The sequence below is a fragment of the Eschscholzia californica genome, unplaced genomic scaffold, assembly GCF_041429995.1.
Source record: "Eschscholzia californica isolate CP2 unplaced genomic scaffold, dmEscCali1.0.p SCAF_136, whole genome shotgun sequence".
Taxonomy (NCBI): Eukaryota; Viridiplantae; Streptophyta; class Magnoliopsida; order Ranunculales; family Papaveraceae; genus Eschscholzia; species Eschscholzia californica.
Genome location: NW_028238239.1, coordinates 7501 through 15000, shown reverse-complemented (window position 1 = coordinate 15000; position 7500 = coordinate 7501). Strand labels below are relative to the sequence as shown.

The 7500-nt window shown below is 36.5% G+C and overlaps 1 protein-coding gene across 1 annotated transcript in view; it reads left to right on the top strand.

Annotated features, from left to right (window-relative positions):
- LOC147561970 (DNA-directed RNA polymerase subunit beta') overlaps positions 1 to 394 on the top strand; it is an 8714-nt gene extending 8320 nt beyond the window's left edge. Inside the window, exon 2 of the mRNA XM_086657421.1 lies at positions 1 to 394. This exon is cut by the window's left edge and continues 3653 nt beyond it. The gene's annotated coding sequence lies outside the window, so the exon portion shown is untranslated.
- Positions 395 to 7500: the final 7106 nt, after the last annotated feature.

The window sequence follows — 7500 nt, the reverse complement described above, 5'->3', positions numbered from 1 at the left end:
TTCGGGAATTACTAAATATGAGACTATAGAGATGCATTCTATTATCAAAAAAGAGGATTTGATTGAGTATCGAAGAGCAAAAGAATTTAGGCAAAAATACCAAAAGAAAGTAGATCGATTTTTTTTCATTCCCGAGGAAGTGCATATCTTATCCGGATCTTCTTCCATAATGGTACGGAACAATAGTATTATTGGGGTAGATACACGAATCACTTTAAATATAAGAAGCCGAGTAGGTGGATTGGTCCGGGTGGAGAGAAAAAAAAAAAGGATTGAACTGAAAATATTTTCTGGAGATATCCATTTTCCTGGAGAGACAGATAAGATATCCTGGCACAGCGGCATCTTAATACCACCAGGAACGGGAAATAAAAATGCTAAGGAATCCAAAAAATGGAAAAATTGGATCTATGTCCAACGGATCACGCCTATCAAAAAAAAGTATTTTGTTTTGGTTCGACCCGTAGTCACATATGAAATAGCGGATGGGATAAATTTAGCAACGCTTTTTCCCCACGATCTGTTGCAGGAAAGGGATAATGTGCAACTTCGAGTTGTCAATTATATCCTTTATGGAAATGGAAAACCAATTCGAGGAATTTCTCACACAAGTATTCAATTAGTTCGAACTTGTTTAGTATTGAATTGGGACCAAGACAAAAGGGGTTCGTCTGTAGAGGAGGTTCATGCCTCCTTTGTTGAAGTAAGGGTAAATAATCTGATTCGAGATTTCATAAGAATGGACTTAGTGAAGTCCCCTATTTCGTATACCGGAAAAAGGAATGATCCGGGGGGGTCAGGATTTATATTGATCCCTAATAATGTATCAGATCGTACCAATCCCAATCCGTTTTATCCCAAGGCAGGGATTCAACATCAACAATCATTTCCCCAACATCAAGGAACTATTCGTACGTTGTTGAACCGAAATAAGGAATCCCAATCTTTGATCATTTTGTCATCATCTAATTGTTCTCGAATGGGACCATTCAACGGTGTTAAATATAACAACAATGTTACAAAAGAATCAATTAAAAGGGACCCCCTAATTACAATTAGAAATTTGTTGGGTCCTTTAGGGATTGTGCCTAAAATTGCGAACTTTTCTTCATCTTATCATTTAATAACTCATAATCAGATCTTGGTAAATAAATATTTGCTACTTGACAATTTAAAACAGACTTTCCAAGTACTTAAATCTTATTTAATGGATGAAAATGGGAGAATTTATAATCCCGATACAGGCAATAACATGATTTTGAATCCATTCAATTTGAATTGGCATTTTCTCCATCACGATTATTGTGAATCGACATCGACAATAATTAGTCTTGGGCAGTTTATTTGTGAAAATGTATGTATATCCAAATATGGACCACACCTCAAATCGGGTCAGGTTCTAATTGTTCGTGTTGACTCTTTAGTAATAAGATCAGCTAAACCCTATTTGGCTACTCCGGGAGCAACTGTTCATGGACATTATGGTGAAACCCTTTACGAAGGAGATACATTAGTTACATTTATATATGAAAAATCGAGATCGGGTGATATAACGCAAGGTCTTCCAAAAGTGGAACAAGTGTTAGAAGTGCGCTCGATTGATTCAATATCAATGAACCTAGAAAAGAGGGTTGAAGGTTGGAACGGGCGTATAACAAGAATTCTTGGAATTCCTTGGGGATTTTTGATTGGCGCTGAGTTAACCATAGCACAAAGTCGTATCTCGTTGGTTAATAAGATTCAAAAGGTTTATCGATCCCAGGGGGTGCAAATTCATAATAGACATATAGAAATTATTGTGCGTCAAATAACATCAAAAGTGTTGGTTTCAGAAGATGGAATGTCTAATGTTTTTTTGCCCGGAGAACTAATTGGATTGTTGCGAGCGGAACGAACGGGGCGCGCTTTGGAAGAAGCGATCTGTTATCGAGCCGTCTTATTGGGAATAACGAGGGCGTCTCTGAATACTCAAAGTTTCATATCCGAAGCGAGTTTTCAAGAAACTGCTCGAGTTTTAGCAAAAGCCGCTCTACGAGGTCGTATCGATTGGTTGAAAGGTCTGAAAGAGAACGTTGTTCTGGGGGGGATGATACCTGTTGGTACCGGATTCAAAGGATTAGTGTACCGTTCAAGGCAACACAGCAACATTCCTTTGGAAATAAAAAAGAAGAATCTATTCAGGGGAGAATTTAGAGATATTTTGTTCCAACACAGAGAATTATTTGATTCTTGCATCCCAAAGAATTTCCATGATCCTTCAGAACAATCATTTACGGGATTTAATGATTCCTAAGAGGGGATTCATCCTTTTAACTTAACTTTAACTACCTGGTCCGGTCATTTGATTTGGTAATAAAGATATATAGTTAATAGAAAGAAATTAATGGCTTGGCGCGTGTATCAACAGTCAATCTACGGTAGAAGGTTCCATCGGAACAATTATTTATTTAGGATTTAGGGTACCGCATCTCTTAAAAAAAAAAAAAGAGGAAGCGTGGGGAGAAATGACAAGAAGATATTGGAACATAAATTTGGAAGAGATGATGGAAGCAGGAGTTCATTTTGGTCATGGTACTAGGAAATGGAATCCTAGAATGGCACCTTACATCTCTGCAAAGCGTAAAGGTATTCATATTACAAATCTTACTAGAACTGCTCGTTTTTTATCAGAAGCTTGTGATTTAGTTTTTGATGCAGCAAGTAGGGGAAAACAATTCTTAATAGTTGGTACCAAAAATAAAGCAGTTGATTCAGTAGCATCGGCTGCAATAAGGGCTCGGTGTCATTATGTTAATAAAAAATGGCTCGGTGGTATGTCAACGAATTGGTCCACTACAGAAACGAGACTTCATAAGTTCAGGGATTTGAGAGCGGAACAAAAGACGGGAAGACTCAACCACCTTCCGAAACGAGATGCAGCAATGTTGAAGAGACAATTATATCACTTGCAAACATATCTGGGTGGGATCAAATATATGACGGGGTTGCCTGATATTGTAATCATCGTTGATCAGCAAGAAGAATATACGGCTCTTCGAGAATGTGTAACTTTGGGAATTCCAACGATTTGTTTAATTGATACAAATTGTGACCCGGATCTCGCAGATATTTCGATTCCAGCCAATGATGATGCTATAGCTTCAATCCGATTAATTCTTAACAAATTAGTATTCGCAATTTGTGAGGGCCGTTCTAGCTATATAACAAATCGTTGATTAATAATAAGATAAGTCAATTACTTCGGGAACTCCATAGATTTATTGATATTGAATCGGTTACTATTTCTGAATATCAAAAAAGAGATAAAAATAACTGGGGATATTATGTGATTACTTGGTATCCGAACTGAAATATATGATTCAAGTAGACGAGTTGAGAAAGAGATAGTGGAATCAAAATAATTCCTTTTTAAGTTCTATTTCTGTCAGAGGGCAATATGAATGTTCTACCATGTTCCATCAACACGCTAAAAGGCTTATACGATATATCCAGCGTGGAAGTAGGCCAACATTTCTATTGGCAAATAGGCGGTTTCCAAGTCCATGCCCAAGTACTTATTACTTCGTGGGTCGTAATTGCCATCTTATTAGGTTCAGCGACTATAGCTGTTCGGAATCCACAAACCATTCCGACCGACAGTCAGAATTTCTTCGAATATGTCCTTGAATTCATTCGAGACTTGAGCAAAACCCAGATTGGAGAAGAATATGGTCCTTGGGTTCCCTTTATTGGAACTATGTTCCTATTTATTTTTGTTTCTAACTGGTCAGGGGCTCTTTTACCTCGGAAAATCATACAGTTACCTCACGGGGAGTTAGCCGCACCCACAAATGATATAAATACTACTGTTGCTTTAGCTTTACCTACGTCCGTGGCATATTTCTATGCGGGTCTTACCAAAAAAGGATTGGGTTATTTCGGTAAATACATTCAACCAACTCCAATACTTTTACCAATTAACATCCTAGAAGATTTCACAAAACCCTTATCACTTAGTTTTCGACTTTTCGGGAATATATTGGCTGATGAATTAGTAGTTGTTGTTCTTGTTTCTTTAGTACCTTCAGTGGTTCCTATACCTGTCATGTTCCTTGGATTATTTACAAGTGGTATTCAAGCTCTTATTTTTGCAACTTTAGCCGCGGCTTATATAGGTGAATCCATGGAGGGTCATCATTGACTAGCTTTCAAAAGAGTCTTAGTCTTTTTTTAGCCTAAATGTATGGGCGACTCAAGATAAGCATAAGCTATTTTGGGAACATAATATATACAAATATGGTAGATACAATCTAGAGTAGTAGCAAAAAAGATTCCGATATGATTGATATTCAGGAATTGTAAAAAAAAGAGATCTAAAAGATCTTTTTCCTAAGATTCCCGGCCCATTTATGTCATACCCCCAATGAATATTCTATTTCGATTTGTTCATTCAATTACGATATTACGATTCCTGCTTTGAATAAAAATTGTTATGCTATTTGGTTCCGATGTGCGATTAAACAAAAAAACGATGTTCTATATTCTATAGAACGATTGCCATTTCATTTGAGTTAATTCAACGATTGAAAGAAATTCTAATTAATTGCATGCAATTAGATCAATCAAATTCTGATATTGTATTGATATGTAATGATTTAGGCTAATGAATCCGTCTATTTGGATTCATGCGGGATAATGATAAAGAAAAGGCAAAGAATAATTTACAGATGAGAAAAAAATATAGGTTAGGAGGTCGAATTAGGCATATATAATGGCTATAAGCCAACTCTTGTGTATGTTTCAAAGGGGGATTCTCGAATCCGGATGTAATGTATATAAGATGGGAATAGTTGGTTTACGCTATGTAAGAAACATATGTATATGTGATATTATATATTGACTAGTTATATTATGAACTATTCATAGATCTTATTTCCTTTACGATCCCACTGTGAATTTAGATGAGAATCCCAATAGAAAAGTCCTCCCATTTCATCTGTTTATTCATTCATCACAGACGAAATGGAAGGACTAGAGCCGTAGGGATTGATAAAGACTCCATGGGTGGGAACTAAAAACGAGATATAGAAGTCGTTCTGATGATTCAATAATATCATTACTTCAATTCAAAGTTCTTAGTTACTTCAATTGGATATATCTTAGGTAAGTAATAATTCATTGGTTGATTGTATCATTAACCATTTCTTTATTTTGGTGCGAGGAGCTTACCATGAATCCACTGATTTCTGCCGCTTCCGTTATTGCTGCTGGATTGGCCGTAGGGCTTGCTTCTATTGGACCCGGAGTTGGTCAAGGTACTGCTGCGGGACAAGCCGTAGAGGGTATCGCGAGACAACCAGAGGCAGAGGGTAAAATACGAGGTACTTTGTTGCTTAGTCTGGCTTTTATGGAAGCTTTAACAATTTATGGGCTGGTCGTGGCATTAGCACTTTTATTTGCGAATCCTTTTGTTTAATCCTAGAAATTTGACAGTTTTTTCTTATTTTATTGCCTTGAATTTGCCACTTATTTTTTTGAATTATATCAAGATTTCACTCCTACAATCACTTATTCGTTGAGACAATATCCCGCGGGAAGGACTGATTTGAGGATGAGGAATTAGCAGACCCACTCGCTTTCTTTCTTCCCGTTCTTACTCCAATTGAAACCTTTTTGGTTTTTAGAAAGCGTTGCAACAAACGAGGTATTTCACAATTGACATGAGATCTGGACCTAATTCGAATAAGTATTTTTCTTAGTGGGAACTTCAATTACAATAAATAATAAAACAATTGAAAACTAGAATAATGAAATCTATTTAGAAATCAATAAAAAAAAAGGGATGAAGTGATACAAAATGAACTCTGTTTGATTTTGTTAGTCCTATCTATAAGAGGAGATCATATGAAAACTGTAACCGATTCTTTCGTTTCCTTGGGTCACTGGCCATCCGCCGGGAGTTTCGGGTTTAATACCGATATTTTAGCAACAAATCCAATAAATCTAAGTGTAGTACTTGGTGTATTGATCTTTTTTGGAAAGGGAGTGTGTGCGAGTTGTTTATTTCAAGAATAGGCTGGATCTAACCAGCTGCATTTTCTTTTTTTCTTTATAACTATAACTAGGAAAGAAGGGTGCACGATCTCGCGAATTACTTCTGAATAAGTTAAGAAATCATATGGACGAACCATAGCATTTCGTGACTCATTGGTAAATCCACTTTGATTCTCTATCAACCAATAATGTGGGACTATTAACATGGTTAAAACTAAACCGTTTGAAGTCCAGGCGCGACATGGTACTCTTTCTACCACTATGTTAGTATGGAGATGGTTTCAAAATAAATAGTTGGCAATTTATCCGATATATAACACTCATACCGATAAAATGATTTGAACCAGTTACTGGAAAAATGGGCACCCTACCCTTTTTCCAATGCTGAATCGACGACCTATGTATAAAGTAAAAAGCATTTTTTGAATTTTCAGAAAATTAATAAAAAAAAAGAAACAACTTTGCCGATAATTACAGATTTTTGTCTGGTCGGAAGAGTCCTCCGAATGTTCTGGTCTTGGATCAATGATCTATTTTCCATTTTGGAATATGAACAGAGAAGAGAGGATAGGCTCATTACATAAAAAAAAAGATACGGAAATGCCCCATAAGTAACTGAGCGTGAGAGCCAAATGAATCGAAAGGTTCATGTTTGGTTCGGGAAGAGATCATGGAAGTTTTGAACTGAATGAGAAGATAATCTACTTTCATTAAGTGATTTATTAGATAATCGAAAACAGAGGATCTTGAGTACTATTCGAAATTCAGAAGAACTACGTGGGGGGGCCATTGAACAGCTGGAAAAAGCCAGGGCCCGCTTACGGAAAGTGGAAATGGAAGCCGATCAGTTTCGAGTGAATGGATATTCTGAAATAGAACGAGAAAAATTGAATTTGATTAATTCAACTTATAAGAATTTGGAACAATTAGAAAATTACAAAAACGAAACCATTCAGTTTGAACAACAAAGAGCGATTAATCAAGTCCGACAACGGGTTTTCCAACAAGCCTTACAACGAGCTCTAGGAACTCTGAATAGTTGTTTGAACAGCGAGTTACATTTACGCACCATCAATGTAAATATTGGTATGTTTGGTGCGATGAAAGAAATAACTGATTAGTCCTTCTACTCTACTGTAGGTATTATTTTTTTCCCTTGCTTCTGAAAAAGAAATAAGAAAGACTCATGGCAACGATTAGAGCCGACGAAATTAGTAATATTATCCGTGAACGCATTGAGCAATATAATAGAGAAGTAAAGATTGTGAATACCGGCACTGTACTTCAAGTAGGTGACGGCATTGCTCGTATTCATGGTCTTGATGAAGTAATGGCAGGCGAGTTAGTAGAATTTGAAGAAGGTACAATAGGCATTGCTCTTAATTTGGAGTCAAATAATGTTGGTGTTGTATTAATGGGTGACGGTTTAATGATACAAGAGGGAAGTTCTGTAAAAGCAACAGGAAG